Raw genomic sequence first — 19,819 nt, 5'->3', positions numbered from 1 at the left:
TACGGAATATTAAATTTATGTGGCAAAATCTTGCGGCCTTCCACACTACTCCAGACAATCTCCCCAGGGATGGTAGAGAAATTTGCATTATTTAAACACCACGTATGTGTAATTGTTTCCGACATTATGCGACCGAGCTGATGGATGGCGTAAAAGTAACTGTTATGTAATCTGGCATCCCACCACAGTACACCGGTTCTAACTCGCTGACGTACTCACCTGGTCACCTGCGGAGATCAGCTGGACGACTTTTTGCAGATAAGAGTTGCTAGCAGTTTAAGCCACAAGCGCTATCCTAAAACCCAACTTTCTCTCTGGTGCAACCATAACCCTGCTTTCAAAAGCAGCGATTATTCTTGGGTGGTGACAGTCCTTGTCAGCCAGAGCTCACAAGTGGACTTAAGATACGTAACACGTTATAAACTATTGCATAATTATTAGAGAACGTGTGACATTGCTAGAAGACAAGTAAAAAACTCGAGTTGGAGAGCCATCAACGCATCTATGACCACCCCATTGCTAATGTTAGTCTGGAGCTTCCCTCAAGCGTGGGCAGGAGTGTCGCAGTGGGACGAGACTACTACTTTTCTCCCACATTTAAAATATACTGGGTGTGGTGTCACCGCCAGACACCACACTTGCTAGGTGGTAGCCTTTAAATCGGCCGCGGTCCGGTAGTATACGTCGGACCCGCATGTCGCCACTATCAGTGATTGCAGACCGAGTGCCGCCACACGGCAGGTCTAGAGAGACTTCCTAGCACTCGCCCAGTTGTACAACCGACTTTGCTAGCGATTGTTCACTGACAAAATACGCTCTTATTGGCCGAGACGATAGTTGGTATAGCCTTCAGCTACGTCATTTGCTACGACCTAGCAAGGCGCCATGTTCAGTTACTATTGATATTGTAAATAATGTACAGACAAGAGCTACGTTCAACATTAATGGATTAAAGTTAAGTATTCCACCATCTGCGTCCGTTTTTCTAAGTTCTAATTTCCTTGTCCTGTTCCAGACCTCACGCCAGCCTGCGTGAGCTTAAACGCGTGTCTTTCGGCTTCCTCTAAAATTCGTGGGTTGGCTCTCCTGCCAGTCCACAACACTGGGCATATCGGGCAAAAAATAGCGACAAAATGTAAACCTGAAAGCACACTCACTGTGAATGAGATCTAGGGCTCCAGGGCAGAATAAAAACACATGTAGCCTATGCAATTTAAGTGCTTAACGTCACTATAAGACTCGTAAATAGCAAAGGCGTATATATACACGCCCACACCACCCAAATGAGATTCAGCGATCCTCAAAGCCGAGCAACAAATAAACTATTTCCACTTACCAAGTTGTCGACACAACACCTCCACTGCTATAGGATAAAATGCAGTCGTAGAGAGCTGCACCGTTCACGAGCTGTCTGTCGATAAGTTTCCGAAAAAAATTACGAGGAGATGCTGTACGTTTCTGTAAGCGCTGCGATTGCCACCGTCGCAGCAGCTGACTCAGGGGCCGTGGGTGTCGGCATAGGCACTATGAGCTCTGGAATACTGACCAGACTGCAGCCATCCAATACCTCTATGTGCGAGAATTATCGCACAATCAGCTTAACAGCTCATGCATCGAAGCTGCTTACAAGAATAATATACAGAAGAATGGAAAAGAAAATTGAGAATGCGCTAGGTGACGATCAGTTTGGCTTTAGGAAAAGTAAAGGGGCGAGAGAGGCAATTCTGACGTTACGGCTAATAATGGAAGCAAGGCTAAAGAAAAATCAAGACACTTTCATAGGATTTGTCGACCTGAAAAAGCGTTGGACAATATAAAATGGTGCAAGCTGTTCGAGATTCTGAAAAAAGTAGGGGTAAGCTATAGGGAGAGACGGGTCATATACAATATGTACAACAACCAAGAAGGAATAATAAGAGTGGACGATCAAGAACGAAGTGCCCGTATTAAGAAGGGTGTAAGACGAGGCTGTAGCCTTCCGCCCCTACTCTTCAATCTGTACATCCAGGAAGCAATGATGGAAATAAAAGAAAGGTTCAGGAGTGGAATTAAAATACAAGGTGAAAGGATATCAATGATACGATTCGCTGATGACATTGCTATCCTGAGTGAAAGTGAAGAAGAATTAAATGATCTGCTGAAAGGAATGAACAGTCTAATGAGTACACAGTATGGTTTGAGAGTAAATCGGAGAAAGACGAAGGTAATGAGAAGTAGTAGAAATGAGAACAGCGAGAAACTTAACATCAGGATTGATGGTCATGAAGTCAATGAAGTTAAGGAATTCTGCTACCTAGGCAGTAAAATAACCAATGACGGACGGAGCAAGGAGGACATCAAAAGCAGACTCGCTATGGCAAAAAAGGCATTTCTGGCCAAGAGAAGTCTACTAATATCAAATACCGGTCTTAATTTGAGGAAGAAATTTCTGAGGATGTACGTCTGGAGTACAGCATTGTATGGTAGTGAAACATGGACTGTGGGAAAACCGGAACAGAAGAGAATCGAAGCATTTGAGATATGGTGCTATAGACGAATGTTGAAAATTAGGTGGACTGATAATGTAAGGAATGAGGAGGCTCTACGCAGAATCGGAGAGGAAAGGAATATGTGGAAAACACTGATAAGAAGAAGGGACAGGACATCTGCTAAGACATGAGGAAATGACTTCCATGGTACTAGAGGTAGCTGTAGAGGGCAAAAACTGTAGAGGAAGACAGAGATTGGAATACGCCAAGCAAATAATTGAGGACGTAGGTTGCAAGTGCTACTCTGAGATGAAGAGGTTAGCACAGGAAAAAAATACACGGTCCCTACCCCAGGGAAATACCATCATCTCATTGGATCCAAGTGGCTTTTGACACTGTACCACACAAGCGGCTCGTAGTGAAATTGCGTGCTTATGGAATATCGTCTCAGTTATGTGACTGGATTTGTGATTTCCTGTCAGAGAGGTCACAGTTCGTAGTAACTGACGGGAAGTCATCGAGTAATACAGAAATGATTTCTGCCGTTCCCCAAGGTACTGTTATAGGCCCTTTGCTGTTCCTTATCTATATAAACGATTTGGGAGACAATCTGAGCAGCCGTCTTCGGTTGTTTGCACATGATGCCGACTAATAAATTAATCAGAAGATCAAAGCAGACTACAAAACGATTTAAAAGAAATATCTGGTTGGTGCGAAAAGCAGCAGTTGACCCTAAATAACGAAACGTGTGAGGTCATCCACATGAGTGCTAAAAGGAACTCGTTAAACTTCGGTTACACGATAAATCAGTCTAATCTAAAAGTCGTAAATTCAACTAAATACCTAGGTATTACAATTACGAACAACTTAAATTGGAAGGAACACATAGAAAATATTGTGGGGATGCCTAATCAAAGGCTGCGTTTTATTGGCACGACACTCAGAAAATGTAACAGACCTACTAAGGAGACTGCCTACACTACGCTTGTCCGTCCTCTTTTAGAATACTGCTGCGCGGTGTGGGATCTTTACCAGATAGGACTGACGGCGTACATCGAAAAAGTTCAAAGAAAGGCAGCACGTTTTGTATTATCGCGAAATATAGGAGAGAGTGTCACAGAAATGATACAGGATTTGGACTGGGCATCATTAAAAGAAAGACTTTTTCGTTGCGACGGAATCTTTTCACGAAATTCCAATCACCAACTTTCTCCTCCTAATGCGAAAATATTTTGTTGACACCGACCTACATAGGGAGGTACGATCACCACGATAAAATAAGGGAAATCAGAGCTCGTACGGAAAGATATAGGTGTTCATTATTTCCGCGCGCTATACGAGACTGGAATAATAGAGAATTGTGAAGGTGGTTCGATGAACCCTCTGCCAGGCACTTAAATGTGATTTGCAGAGTATCCATGTAGATGTAGAACAATGGGAAATCATCCTACACAAATTGATAAATGTGGGGACTCCCAAAGCTGTGTGTCCGTTTAGTTGATGATCCAGAATTCCTTTCAGTGGCACAAAACTTGAGCGACTGCTTTCGTCAGATAACTGCTCAGACTTAAGACGACCGCCGGATATGAGGACCCAAGCAGTTAGATAGCAGGCTCTCTGAAAGCATTATGAAGTTGTCATTAAGAAAGCGCTGAAATTATTTTTATTACATGGTGCATATGTGTTTTTGGACATTTCTGTGAGCTGCTTGGGTTTATCCATAAAGTCTTATTAACAAAAATTTATTATTTAGTAGCAAAAACGCCCCAACGTGTACTCAATACAATAATATGATCAGCTGTAAAGTGTTGGAAGTTAAGATTTTATCATGAATCCACCTCCCGTGGTTCTCATATATCATATCGTTAGAGCTCCGACAGTGCCCCATTTACTAAATTGTCATTGATGACAAAACGTAAATCACCTGATATTGGAGTCAAGTTCATGGCCTGATAGTGCTAAGAGGAGAAGCCTGTAGATAGAATATTATGACATCTTTTTTTTTTTTAATACTCTTTGAAGGTGGTAAGTGCGACAACTCATTTGGGAAATGCCAGTAATCTGTGCAAGTGATGTTTCATCTTCTAGGACTCTGTTGGGTAATTTTTTTAGGGACTGTACTCTTAAGATATGGTGCGTGATAATTAATTCCCACATATACACTCCTGGAAATTGAAATAAGAACACCGTGAATTCATTGTCCCAGGAAGGGGAAACTTTATTGACACATTCCTGGGGTCAGATACATCACATGATCACATTGACAGAACCACAGGCACATAGACACAGGCAACAGAGCATGCACAATGTCGGCACTAGTACAGTGTATATCCACCTTTCGCAGCAATGCAGGCTGCTATTCTCCCATGGAGACGATCGTAGATATGCTGGATGTAGTCCTGTGGAACGGCTTGCCATGCCATTTCCACCTGGCGCCTCAGTTGGACCAGCGTTCGTGCTGGACGTGCAGACCGCGTGAGACGACGCTTCATCCAGTCCCAAACATGCTCAATGGGGGACAGATCCGGAGATCTTGCTGGCCAGGGTAGTTGACTTACACCTTCTAGAGCACGTTGGGTGGCACGGGATACATGCGGACGTGCATTGTCCTGTTGGAACAGCAAGTTCCCTTGCCGGTCTAGGAATGGTAGAACGATGGGTTCGATGACGGTTTGGATGTACCGTGCACTATTCAGTGTCCCCTCGACGATCACCAGTGGTGTACGGCCAGTGTAGGAGATCGCTCCCCACACCATGATGCCGGGTGTTGGCCCTGTGTGCCTCGGTCGTATGTAGTCCTGATTGTGGCGCTCACCTGCACGGCGCCAAACACGCATACGACCATCATTGGCACCAAGGCAGAAGCGACTCTCATCGCTGAAGACGACACGTCTCCATTCGTCCCTCCATTCACGCCTGTCGCGACACCACTGGAGGCGGGCTGCACGATGTTGGGGCGTGAGCGGAAGACGGCCTAACGGTGTGCGGGACCGTAGCCCAGCTTCATGGAGACGGTAGCGAATGGTCCTCGCCGATACCCCAGGAGCAACAGTGTCCCTAATTTGCTGGGAAGTGGCGGTGCGGTCCCCTACGGCACTGCGTAGGATCCTACGGTCTTGGCGTGCATCCGTGCGTCGCTGCGGTCCGGTCCCAGGTCGACGGGCACGTGCACCTTCCGCCGACCACTGGCGACAACATCGATGTACTGTGGAGACCTCACGCCCCACGTGTGGAGCAATTCGGCGGTACGTCCACCCGGCCTCCCGCATGCCCACTATACGCCCTCGCTCAAAGTCCGTCAACTGCACATACGGTTCACGTCCACGCTGTCGCGGCATGCTACCAGTGTTAAAGACTGCGATGGAGCTCCGTATGCCACGGCAAACTGGCTGACACTGACGGCGGCGGTGCACAAATGCTGCGCAGCTAGCGTCATTCGACGGCCAACACCGCAGTTCCTGGTGTGTCCGCTGTGCCGTGCGTGTGATCATTGCTTGTACAGCCCTCTCGCAGTGTCCGGAGCAAGTATGGTGGGTCTGACACACCGGTGTCAATGTGTTCTTTTTTCCATTTCCAGGAGTGTATTAATCTAACATGGTATGAATCTGAGACTGACGAGCAAACCCCATTATGTAGTTTTATAAGGTTTCTCGCCACACTTCACTGCAGTGAATCTTCTGTTGCTTGCGGAAATGCACTAAACACGCCCCTTACTAAGTAGAAGCCTTCTTCTAAATCGAATAACGTAATGCTGGAGCTATTATTTAATCAATACACTCGAAACCGCTTTTGTGGACTGACATTTGCAACCAACATAAGGTAAGAGAATTTAGAACTCATACAGAAAGATATTTTCCTTTTCCTCTCTACAGCTCCGTTTTTGTGAGTGACACGTTGTACCGTATGAAATATGTGTTTTGTGTGTGTTTGTTTGTGTCTCTCTCTGTGTGTGTGTATGTGTGTGTGTGTGTGTGTGTGTGTGTGTGTGCGCGTGTGCGCCAGCGCGTTCTAAAAAAAATTAGGAAGTGACGTCATGATCGCGTGAACCTCTTATAAGCGACCTAAAGTCTGGACAAACATTAACAAAACCACAGCCCAGCCGCAACACAACTGGAAAGGCATACTGGGAAGTGCATACAGTAATAAAGCATGTTTCCAAGTCTCGGTTCTATAGGAAATCCACCGTTAGGTTGGCTGTATATCAGATGCCAGTTTTGCTGTTATGTGTAACCGTTTTGCATGTTAAAACTATAAGCATACAGCACATAGTTTTGTAATCCATTACAGGTATTGATTGTCTTTTTTAAGTAGAGTATCGAGGTATGGTATTTCAGCCTGCTATTACCGAATAATACGTTTAAACTACAGTCTTCCACGCCACGTACACATCCATCTAAAAATACAACACTTACGTTTTCTAATTTTAAGAGTCATAACAGTAAAATAACGTCATATCACGTGATCAATATTTTTAGCTTCTTATTACTTCCCCAGCAAAGAAATTGCAGAACGACATTAGGACTACATACAGGGTGTATCATAATTAATGGTGTAAACGCATACAGCTGAAAGTACACGATACTAGAAGGAAAAAAGTCTCAGTAAACATAGGGTCGAAAATGCATACCTTAAGAGCTACGAACAATTTTTCATCTTCGATAGTGTGAAACAAATCTCTTGTACTGCCAGTTCTTTGCTTTCCATATTTTAGGAAGTGGTAGTATGGACCAAAATAAGAAAAGAATGTCCAGCAAACATGTGCTCTAAAACGCATACCTTAAAAGTTACGAGCACTTGATCATTAGAAGAGTTGTGTTTCAAAATAGCAAAGATGAAAAAGTGCTCATAACTCTTAAAGAATGCACATGTTTACAGGCGTTTTTTTCTTGTTTTGGTCCATACTGCCAATTCCCAAAATATGGAAATCAAAGAACGTGCAGTAGAAGAGATTTGTTTCGCAGTATCGAAGATGAAAATTGCTCGTAGCTCTTAAGGTGTGCATTTTCGACCGTATGTTTACTGAAACTTTTTTGCTTCTAGTATCGTGTACTTTCAAATGTATGCGTTTACCCCCTTAATTATGATACACCCTGTATATAAAAATTTTAAAGGTAATGGTGTAAGTCTGCTCGACAAACATTTCCTCCCTTATATGACAGAAAATCGTAATTTGTTCTATATTGTTACCAGCAAGACAATAGGACCAACCTTTACTGCTTCAGAATTATTTTCACTCGATTTTTCCATATTCTTGACACACTAGCAAAATACTCTGCCAAAGGTCATGCATTTGACAGTCATAGTAACTGCAAATAATAGAGATGTTTTCCAGTCTTGATACTGTAGCATGTATCCGACACTTGCAATTAGCCTGACAAAAGGATTAGATGACTAGACTGTCACATCCTTTCACCATTAGCAAATGCTCCGTCAGAACAGTATTCTTTTAATGCATATGCACACTGTACTGATTTGCATATGACGAATTGACAGTCATCCAGCAGAACGACGCAGTATTCCACTGACAGACAGCCCATAGGACGACTGTCAGTATCACTGATTGTAGAATCAGTTTCCACATTAAAACAAAAAGCATACATTGCATTGTCGTTTTTAAGCAGATTATCGAGGTATGGTATTCCATCCTGCCATTACCGAATAGTCGATTAAAATTAAAGTTTTGCAAACATGTATACATCCGGCTAAAAAATGTAACACTCATGTTTTCTAATTTTAGGAGTCAGAGCGGAAAAGACTCGTGATCAGATGATCAACAATATATAAGCTAGCGTTACTTCCGCAGCAGACAAATTGCAGAACGATCTTAGGACCATGTATACGGAAACTTTAATAGGTAACGGTCTAAGTCTGCTCGACACACATAGCCTCCTTCACGTATCAGGAAGATACAGTTTGTTCTATATCTCGACCAGCAAGGCGTTCAGGTACTAAAGAGATGTATAGTTGTTATTTACATTCTCATATTTACTGTTCCTAGAATTTCCATATTCTTAACTTTATCAAAAACACCTCTGTGATGGTACTGTATCCCATACTGATTTGCTTACGATGAACAGACAGTAGAACTATCACCATTGCTGTTCGGTAACTCATGTAATAAATTTCCAGGTTAAATAATTAAAATTACAGACATATAGAGCGTAGCTTTATAACCACTTATTGGCCCCTGTTACCTGGAATGTATGTAAGTCAACAGATATAGGACAAACACAGGAATGCAGCTTAGAATAGAAATATGACAACCAACAGCAAAAATGCCTTCTATGTTGATGATTATTTAAACGAGTATCAAAATCCTTTGGGTAAAGGCTATGATGAAAACTCTACCAGTCACGCGATCTTCTGCTCATACCTTCTTAATGTGATTGGACTTACAGTCCAGTTACACTATTTAGTCTGTGATTTGATGTGGGTGGAAGTGGATCCAGCAATGACAAGCAACATGCACAGTGCTTCTCTGCACACCAAAATCGCATACTTAGCGTTATCCATTAAAGTATCAGCCCTGATACATTTTTAAAAAATGCGAGATTCCACTCCCAAACCTGACAACCTCTGGCATGGAGAGCAATCGTAATGTATGGATAACTTGATTTTAAGTAGATCTAAGACGTGTATTTTGATAAAACATACAATCTAGACTTAGTTCCACAATTCAGCGCTTTTGCAACCTGTGTAGTAGTAGTACTAATAGTAGTAGTAGTAGTAGTAATAGTAGTGAACATCTGAGAATACAGTAGTTTACATGAGCATACCGGCATGAGTTTGCATAATCGGATTGTACGTTAATTAATTAAAATTATATACACATAATATTTTGTATTAGACCACCACAGGTCAAATACAGTTCAGTTGACGATTCGTGCAAAAACATCTGCATAAAGAGCCCAGATGGCAACATTTTCGGCCATAACTTCTATGTGTGGATGTAATTACACACTATTTTCTCTGTGTGTGTGTGTGTGTGTGTGTGTGTGTGTGTGTGTGTGTGTGTGTGTGTGTACTGCCACGTGGATACCCCCTGGGCTAGGGGTGGAGTGGATGTATGGTGTTAACCAAAATGCATATTAATGGAGGAAAATTCACTTTAAAGACACCCAGGCCTCTTCATAGTAAGAGGGTAATTGGTTATTTAAATAAAAATAATAATATGTGATGGTAAAATATTAAATAGAGGGTGGTGACAGGAGGTTGCAGAATAGTAGACAGTCTATCTAACGACCCTGGCGATTCAGCTGAGACGCAAACTACCACAATGTGGCATTGAGATGTGAAACGGTACCTGCGTGATACCATCTTTGACAAGCCCTCGCCAGCATGTATTAACTCTTCTCCAAAACACTCAATGGTATATGTGTCGAAAGCAGTAAATTTCTCACAACTGGTGTCGCCAGAGAGCACACTCTAAGATATCGTTAAATGTAGGCTTCTAAAAATTAGACAAATGTCCAGCAATAGCATTAGATGCTAATCGAAGTCATGTAGATAAAATAAAAATACACGCTATGCATGTACACAGAGCTCCTTTTCTCATCTATCAGCAAACTTATAGTTATTTCAACTATACTGGTGTCAACATGTGATCCATATACAGGGTGTTACAAAAAGATACGGCCATACTTTCAGGAAACATTCCTCACACACAAATAAAGAAAAGATGTTATGTGGACATGTGTCCGGAAACGCTTAATTTCCATGTTAGAGCTCATTTTAGTTTCGTCAGTATGTACTGTACTTCCTCGATTCACCGCCATGATTTCATACGGGATACTCTACCTGTGCTGCTAGAACATGTGCCTTTACAAGTACGACACAACATGTGGTTCATGCACGATGGTGCTCCTGCACATTTCAGTCGACGTGTTCGTACGCTTCTCAACAACAGATTCGGTGACCGATGGATTGGTAGAGGCGGACCAATTCCATGGCCTCCATGCTCTCCTGACCTCAACCCTCTTGACTTTCATTTATGGGGGCATTTGAAAGCTCTTTTCTACGCAACCCCGGTACCAAATGTAGAGACTGTTCGTGCTCGTATTGTGGGCGGCTGTGATACAATACGCCATTTTCCAGGGCTGCATCAGCGTATCAGGGAGGACATTTTGAACATTTCCTGTAACAAAGTGTTTGAAGTCACGCTGGTACGTTCTGTTGCTGTGTGTTTCCATTCCATGATTAATGTGATTTGAAGAGAAGTAATAAAATGAGCTCTAACATGGAAAGTAAGCGTTTCCGGACACATGTCCACATAACATATTTTCTTTCTTTGTGTGTGAGGGATGTTTCCTGAAAGTTTGGCCGTACCTTTTTGTAACACCCTGTATACCATTTTACAATTTATCCAAATATATTTATAATTCCAAATATGGAGAATACCTCAACATTCAGTATAAAATAACATAACCATTTCATCATGCACACAGAATTAGTGGGAGTATGACGATGTCGTCTTCTGTCATTCTCTCTCTCTCTCTCTCTCTCTTTCTTTAGAATGCACCATCGCACCACTAATAAAGCATATGTGGTGTCACTCCCTTTCTTACATTAAGGCTTTACAACCTACGACTGCTCGACAGATTACCCCATCTGTACAATGCTATTTTTATCTCTAAGTGCACACATGATGTCATATCTCTTACCTTCCTCCCTCTGTATAAAGAAAACACACACACACATACACACACACACACACACACACACATACACACACACACACATATATACAAGGTGAGAGTCACCTACCGTTACCGCTGGATATATTTCGTAAACCACATCAAATACTGACGAACCGATTCCACAGACCGAACGTGAGGAGAGGGGCTAGTGTAATTGTTTAATACAAACCATACAAAAATGCACGGAAGTATGTTTTTTAACACAAACCTACGTTTTTTTAAACGTTAGTTTTGTTAGCACATCTGAACATATAAACAAATACGTAATCAGTGCCGTTTGTTGCATTGTAAAATGTTAATTACATCCGGAGATATTGTAACCTAAAGTTGACGCTTGAAACCTCCGACGTTCAGTTGCGTGTTGTAACAAACACGGGCCACGGTCGGCGAGCAGCAACTTCAGGGTCATGTTTACGATGACGACCGTGTTTACGAGTGTGGCTGTAGTGCACTGTTGTGGTTTGGTCTAGCTGTCGCAGTGTCCGCATGTAGCGCTTGCTGCTATTGTTATTCTGCATTCGTCTCCGCACGCAGACCAACTGTAGTACACCGTGTTACCAGACGTCTGTGATAGTGTAGTGTTGTAGGAACTGTGACCATGGTGTATTCGAACTCTGAAAAGGCGGAGATGATACTCATCTATGGCGAGTGTCGACGAAATGCAGCTGAAGCCTTCAGGGTGTATGCAGAACGGTACCCGGACAGAGAGCATCGAACGCGCCGCACATTGCAAAACATCTACCGCCAACTGTATGCAACAGGTATGGTCGTAGCACGCAAACGGGTCCGTAACAGGCCCGTCACAGGAGAAGCGGGTGCAGTTGGTGTGTCAGCTGCTGTTGCCATGAACCCACACATGAGTACACGGGACATTGCGAGAGCCGGTGGACTGAGTCAAAGTAGTGTCATGCGCATACTGCATCGTCACCGTTTTCACCCGTTTCATGTGTCGCTACGTCAGCAATTACATGGTGATGACTTTAATCATCGAGTGCAATTCTGTCAATGGGCATTAACAGAGAATGCGTTGCAGTTCTACCTGTTTACCGATGAAGCGGGTTTCACAAACCACGGGGCAGTGAATCCACGGAACATGCATTACTGGTCCGTGGACAATCCTCGCTGGCTCAGACAGGTAGAGCGACAGCGACCGTGGACTGTAAATGTATGGTGCGGAATCATTGGCGACCATCTCATTGGTCCTCACTTCATTGCAGGGGCCCAAACACCTGCTACATACATCGCGTTTCTACAGAATGATCTGCCAACGTTGCTCGAAAATGTCCCACTGGAAACGCGTCGACGTATATGGTATCAGCGTGATGGTGCACCTGCACATTCCGCAATTAACACTAGGCTGACCCTTGACAGGATGTTCGACGGGCGTTTCACAGGACGTGGAGAACGCATAAATTGGCCAGCCCGTTCTCCTGATCTTACACCTCTGGACTTCTTTCTGTGGGGTACGTTAAAGGAGAATGTGTACCGTGATGTGCCTACAACCCCAGAGGATATGAAACAACGTATTGTGGCAGCCTGGGGCGACATTACACCAGATGTACTGCGGCGTGTACGACATTCATTACGCCAGAGATTGCAATTGTGTGCAGCAAATGATGGCCACCACATTGAACATCTATTGGCCTGACATGTCGGGACACACTGTATTCCACTCCGTAATTGAAAACGGAAACCACGTGTGTACGTGTACCTCACCCCTCATGGTAATTTACATGTGCGTCAGTGAAAAAGACCAATAAAAAGGTGTTAGCATGTGGACGTAATGTGCTGTTCCAGTCTCTTCTGTACCTAAGGTCCATCGCCGTTCCCTTTGGATCCCTACGTAATTCGGTGCTCTCCGATACACACGATCGAACAGCGGAGGAGTGGTACTCAAGCGTCAACTTTAGGTTACAATATCTCCGGATGTAATTAACATTTTACAATGCAACAAACGGTACTGATTACGTATTTGTTTATATGTTCAGATGTGCTAACAAAACTAACGGGGTTCCATTTAAAAAAACGTAGTTTTGTGTTAAAAAACATACTTCCGTGCATTTTTTAATGGTTTGTATTAACCAATTACACTAGCCCCTCTCCTCACGTTCGGTCTGTGGAATCGATTCGTCAGTATTTCATGTGGTTTACGAAATATATCCAGCGGTAATGTTAGGTGACTCACCCTATATATATATCAGGAGGTCAGTTGAAGTTTTGCAGTGAGCGACAATGGCTATGTTTGAGTCAGTTGCTGTATGTACTGCCTGTAAGTGCGGTATGCCGTTCAAGGATCCTAATAGTATGAATGGGAAACACAAACAATGAGAGTGGGTCAAGATTGAAGTGGGACATGTACAGAGCGCACAGGACTGTTTCCTTCTGGCACTGCATCTCATCATCTTTATTGACAACACACGATGCCACACAGAAAAACGTGTGCAGGAGCTCCTGCATACTTGGGGTGGAAGGTACTGGAACATGCTCCATATTCACCCAATATGAGTCCATGTGATTATGACCTGTTCACTAAAATGAAGGAACTTCTTTGTGACACATGCTACAACCCAAGAGAAGATATCATCAGTGGCATAGGTCAGTTCTTTTGAGACATCGATGAAGTTGAATGCACTGATAGTATACAACACATTCCATATATGTGAAGGAAGGTGATCCAGATGTGGGTCGATTATAGTGAGGGCATGTAATATGCTGAATGTCTCTCTCAACAAAGTGTGGTATGAATTTTTTTTAACCATGTTGCCACTACTTCTTATCCCTCTCATCAACTCATGGGTCCAAAATTAAAGCAAGAAACGGAAATTTTGTAAGGTTGCGTTTATTTTGCCACAAAACAGTATAAACAGGTGATAGTAAAGTAGAAACAATGTAAAGCACACAGAACGGAATCAACTGCAATTTGCATAACAGTAGACAAAAATGTTCTTCCTTTTTTCCATGCACATTCTGACAACTGGTTAATGTGCCCAGTGTCGGGTGTGACAAACTCTGGCACCAGTACAGGCCTGACAAAGGCGGGACATGCTGTGAATGATGTCATCAATCTCATGTTGAGAGAATAACGCCCATTCTCCCTTCAGAGCTGCTCACAAGTCCTGGAAAGTGGTTTATGGATGCTGACTTGATGCAGCCCATCTCCCTAGTGCGTCCCAGACATGCCCCATGGGATTCATATCAGGAGAGCAAGCAGGCCACGTCATGTGTGCAACCTCTATCATTTCCAAAGAAACATCAACCACCGATGCTCTATGAGGTTGAGCATTATCGTCCATCAGTATGAAGTCTGGATCCACAACACCTCGCAACAACCTCGCACGATATCTCAGGATCTCCTCACAGTATCTGGTAGCTGTTAAATCTTGCTGATTCACCCATGCAATTTCATGAACAGGTGTTCGAGTGGTCAACATAATCCCTGCACACGCCATTAGGGGTCCTCCTTGGTATGGGTCTCTTTCCACAATGTTTGGATCCCTAAACCGTGTTCCACGTGTCCTTCAGATGCGAATCCGTCGAGAACTAGTCTCCAGACCAAATCTGGACTCGTCTGTGAAATGAATATTGGCCCACCGTTCGACCGTCCAGGTGGCATGTTGATGGCTCTGTTCTAGACGTTCCCTTCGATGAAGGCACGCCAGAGGTCAACAGACAGAAGGTCTCCAACAATAATGGCCACTCTGCTGAATCTTTCTGTACACCGTTTGCTTCGTTACAACACGTCCAGGGGATGCTGTAAGGTCAGATGCCAGTTGCGGTGCAGTACTAAGGCGGTACCGTCGTGTCCCTACAGCCAAATAACGGTCCACTCTTTCTGATGTCAGGCAACGGCCTTGCCGCAGTGGATACACCGGTTCCCGTCAGATCACCGAAGTTAAGCGCTGTCGGGCGTGGCCGGCACTTAGATGGGTGACCATCTGGGCTGCCACGCGCTGTTGCCATTTTCCGGGGTGCCCTCAGCCTCTTGATGTCAGTTGAGGAGCTACTCAACCGAATAGCAGCGGCTTCGGTCAAGAATACCATCGTAACGACCGGGAGAGCGGTGTGCTGACCCCACGTCCCTTCTATTCGCATCCTCCTCTGAGGATGACACGGCGGTCGGATGGTCCCGGTAGGCCACTCGTGGCCTGAAGACGGAGTGCTGCTAGTGCTTTCTGATGTCAGACCTGGTCGACCCTGTCCTGGTCTCCGGGATACAGTTTCGGTCTCTATAAATTGTCGCCTCACCTGAGCAACAACAGATCGATTCACATTAAGCCATTGAGCCACATTAGTTTGCGACTCTCCTGCTTCCATTCTTCCTATGGCCCTCCACAGCATTGAGTCTGCAGGCGTCTTCTCTGTGCCATACTGCACTGTCTGTGACTGTGTACACACCGATTGTGGAAGTGGGACTGCTCTGAAAACACTGCCCCGCTTGATAGGTGCCCTGACGTCATTGCTGGCTTCGTCGTTCATTGATCGGAATGCCATCTTTGGTGCAGAACACGATCGTAACGACATCTGGTAGGAAAGTAACCAAGAGATCTCCAGACAGTTATATATAGCGTTTATGTCATAAAATATTTCGGCTGTCTCCTAAATATAAATACAGCTCTCCTTTATGACCATTTAAAATCCAGATCTTACCGAATTTTTGACATTTTCTACATTTTCCCGTCTTCCTGATTTTTTTCCCCATGTTTCATCATAACATACCTCGAGATTCTACTGAAAAAAAGTCAATCAGGACTTATAATGGTTTATAAAACTATGTGCTTCATGCCTATAATTTTAGCGTGGAAATCTGCTACGGGAAACAACAAAACTGGCATTATCTTTTATCCGATCTAACGGTGGAATTTTTGTCCGTCCCATAATTTCCTTTAGAACCGAGGCTGGGAAATATGCTTTAATATGCACTCACAGCTATGTCTGGCAAAAACGTAGCCTTCCCAGACGTGTTGCGGTCGTCTTTTGTTAATGTTTGTGCAGACTCTAGGTCGCTTATATGAAGATCACGCGATCATGGTGTGATTCCTAATTTTTTTTAGAATACAGACATACACACATGTCATTAACAAAAATGGAGCTAGAGAGAGAGGAAAGTGTCTCTCTGTAAGAGTTCTAATTTCTATTATGTTATGTTTGCTGCAAATGTCATTTCACAGCAGTAGTTTTGAGCGTGTTGATTGAATATACTGATAACAACTCCAGCATTGCGTTATTCGTTTTATGAGAAGTCTTCTACGTAGTGAGGGGCGTGTTACAACATTCCTGCAAGCAACAGAAGATTCACTGCTAGAAACCTTATAAAACCACATTACGGGATATGCTCGTCAGTTTGAGACCCATACCACGTTGGATTAATAGATGTGGGACCTAATTATCATGCACCCTGTCTTAACAGTATGGTCCCTAAACAAATTACCGGGCAGAGTACTATAAGCTTAAAACATCACTTGCACGGATTATGGGCATTTCCAAATGAGTTGTCGCATTTACCACCTTGCAAGAGAAGAAAAAAAATATTATAATATCCTATCTACAGGTTTCTCTTCTTGGTAGCATCAGGCTCTGAACCTAACACCAATATCAGGTGATTTATGTTTTGTCATCAATGACAGCTTCGTAGATGGGGCACTGTCGGAGCTCTAACGATATGATATATGAGAACCAGGGGATGTGGATTCATGGTAAAATCGTAACTTCCAACTCTTTACGCCTGATGACGTTATTGAGTTGACTACATGTAGGGGTTGACAGAGCACTGAAAGACCTGAGTCGAAACAAGGCCCCGGGAGTAGACAACATTCCATTAGAAGTACTGACGGCCTTGGGAGAGCCAGTCCTGACAAAACTCTACCATCTGGTGAGGAAGATGTATGAGACAGGTGAAGTACCCATAGAATTCAAGAAGAATATTATAATTCCAATCCCAAAGAAAGCAGGTGTTTAAAGATGTGAAAATTACCGAACTATCAGTTTAATAAGTCACAGCTGCAAAATACTAACGCGAATTCTTTACAGACGAATGGAAAAACTGGTAGAAGCTGACATCGGGGAAGATCAGTTTGGATTCCGTAGAAATATTGGAACACGTGAGGCAATACTGTCCTTACGACTTATCTTAGAAGAAAGATTAAGGAAAGGCAAACCTACGTTTCTAGCATTTGTAGACTTAGAGAAAGCTTTTGACAATGTTGACTGGAATACTCTCTTCCAAATTCTAAAGGTGGCAGGGGTAAAATACAGGGAGCGAAAGGCTATTTACAATTTGTACAGAAACCAGATGGCAGTTATAAGAGTCGAGGGGCATGAAAGGAAAGCAGTGGTTGGGAAGGGAGTGAGACAGGGTTGTAGCCTCTCCCCGATGTTATTCAATCTGTATATTGAGTAAGCAGTAAAGGAAACAAAAGAAAAATTAGGAGTAGGTACTAAAATCCATGGAAAAGAAATAAAAACTTTGAGGTTCGCCGATGACATTGTAATTCTGTCAGAGACAGCAAAGGACTTGGAAGAGCAGTTGAACGGAATGGACAGTGTCTTGAAAGGAGGGTATAAGATGAACATCAACAAAAGCAAAACGAGGATAATGGAATGTAGCCGCATTAAGTCGGGTGATGCTGAGGGAATTAGATTAGGAAATGATACACTTCAAGTAGTAAAGGAGTTTTGCTATTTGGGGAGCAAAATAACTGATGATGGTCGAAGTAGAGAAGATATAAAATGTAGACTGGCAATGGCAAGGAAAGCGTTTCTGAAGAAGAGAAATTTGTTAACATCTAGTATAAATTTAAGTGTCAGGAAGTCGTTTCTGAATGTATTTGTATGGAGTGTAGCCATGTATGGAAGTGAAAAATGGGCGATAAATGGTTCGGACAGGAGGAGAATAGAAGCTTTCGAAATGTGGTGCTACAGAAGAATGCTGAAGATTAGATGGGTTGATCACGTAACTAATGAGGAGGTATTGAATAGAATTGGGGAGAAGAGGAGTTTGTGGCACAACTTGACGGGAAGAATGGACCGGTTGGTAGGACATGTTCTGAGGCATCAAGGGATCACAAATTTAGCACTGGAGGGCAGCGTGGAGGGTAAAAATCGTAGAAGGAGACCAAGAGATGAATACACTAAGCAGATTCAGAAGGATGTAGGTTGCAGTAGGTACTGGGAGATGAAGAAACTTGCACAGGATAGGGTAGCATGGAGAGCTGCATCAAACCAGTCTCAGGACTGAAGACCGCAACAACATGTAGGGGTGTTTTTACTACCACACTGAAGAGCCAAAGAAACTGGTACACCTGCCTCATACCGTGTAGAGCCCCTGCGAGTACGCAGATGTGCCGCAACACGACGTAGTATGTGCTCGATTAATGTATAAAGTAGTGTTGGAGGTAATGGGAACCATGAATCCTGCAGGGCTGTCCATAAATCCGTTAAGAGTACGAGAGGGTGGAGATCTCCTCTAAACAGCACGTTACAAGGCATCCCAGATAGGCTCCATAATGTTCATATCTGAGGGGTTTGGTGGCCAGAGGAAGTGTTTAAACCCAGAAAAGTGTTTCTGGAACCACTCTGTAGCAATTCCGGACGTGTGGGGTATCGCATTGTCCTGCTGGAACTGCCCAAGTCAGTCGGAATGCACAATGGACATGAATTGATACAGGTGATCAGATAGGATGCGTAAGTACGCGTCACCTGTCAGAGTCGTATCTAGATGTATCAGAGATCCTATATCACTCCTACTGCACACACACCATAGCATTGCAGTGCCTCCACCAGCTTTAATATTCCCCTGATGACATGCAGGGTTCATGGATTCACGTCCATCCGCTCGATACAATCTGAAAGAAGACTCGTCCGACCAGCCAACATATTTCCAATCATCAACATTCCAAAGTCGGTGTTGACAAACCCAGGCGAGGCGTAAAACTTTGTGTCGTGCTGTCATCGAGGGTACACGAGTGGGCCATCGGCTCCGATAGCCCATGTCGATGATGTTTCGTTGAATGGTTCGCGCGCTGACACTTGTTGATGGCCCAGTATGGAAATCTGCAGCGATTTGCGGAAGGGTTGCACTTCTGTCATGTTGAACGATTCTCTTCAGTTGTCATTGGTCCCGTTCTTGCAGGGTCTTCTTCCGGCCGCAACAATGTCGGAGACTGGATGTTTTACCGTATTCCTGTTATTCACAGTACACTCGTTAAATTGTCGTACGGGAAAATCCCCACTTCATCGCTACCTCGGAGATAATGTGTCCCACCGTTCGTGCGCCGACTATAACACCATGTTCAAATTCACTTAAATGTTAATAACCTACCATTGTAGCAGCATAACCGATGTAACAACTGCGCCATACACTTGTCTTATATATAGGCCTTATACATGGGCGTTGGCGACCGCAGCGCCTGTTTACGTATCTCTGTGTTTGAATACGCATCCCTATACCAGTTTCTTTGGCGCTTCAGTGTAAATAATGATAATGGTTCAAATGGTTCAAATGGCTCTGAGCACTATGGGACTCAACATCTGTGGTCATCAGTCCCCTAGAACTTAGAACTACTTAAACCTAACTAACCTAAGGACATCACACACATCCATGCCCGAGGCAGGATTCGAACCTGCGACCGTAGCGGTCACGCGGTTCCAGACTGACGC

The 19,819-nt window shown here is 43.7% G+C and overlaps 1 pseudogene; it reads left to right on the top strand.

The window, feature by feature from the left end:
* Positions 1 to 15,005: 15,005 nt before the first annotated feature.
* LOC126250046 (5S ribosomal RNA) lies at positions 15,006 to 15,123 on the top strand (annotated as a pseudogene).
* The last annotated feature ends 4,696 nt before the right edge of the window (positions 15,124 to 19,819 follow it).

This window comes from Schistocerca nitens, chromosome 3 (genome assembly GCF_023898315.1).
Source record: "Schistocerca nitens isolate TAMUIC-IGC-003100 chromosome 3, iqSchNite1.1, whole genome shotgun sequence".
Classification (NCBI taxonomy): domain Eukaryota; kingdom Metazoa; phylum Arthropoda; class Insecta; order Orthoptera; family Acrididae; genus Schistocerca; species Schistocerca nitens.
The sequence above is the reverse complement of the archived record's forward strand: the minus strand, read 5'-3'. Positions and strand labels throughout refer to the sequence as shown.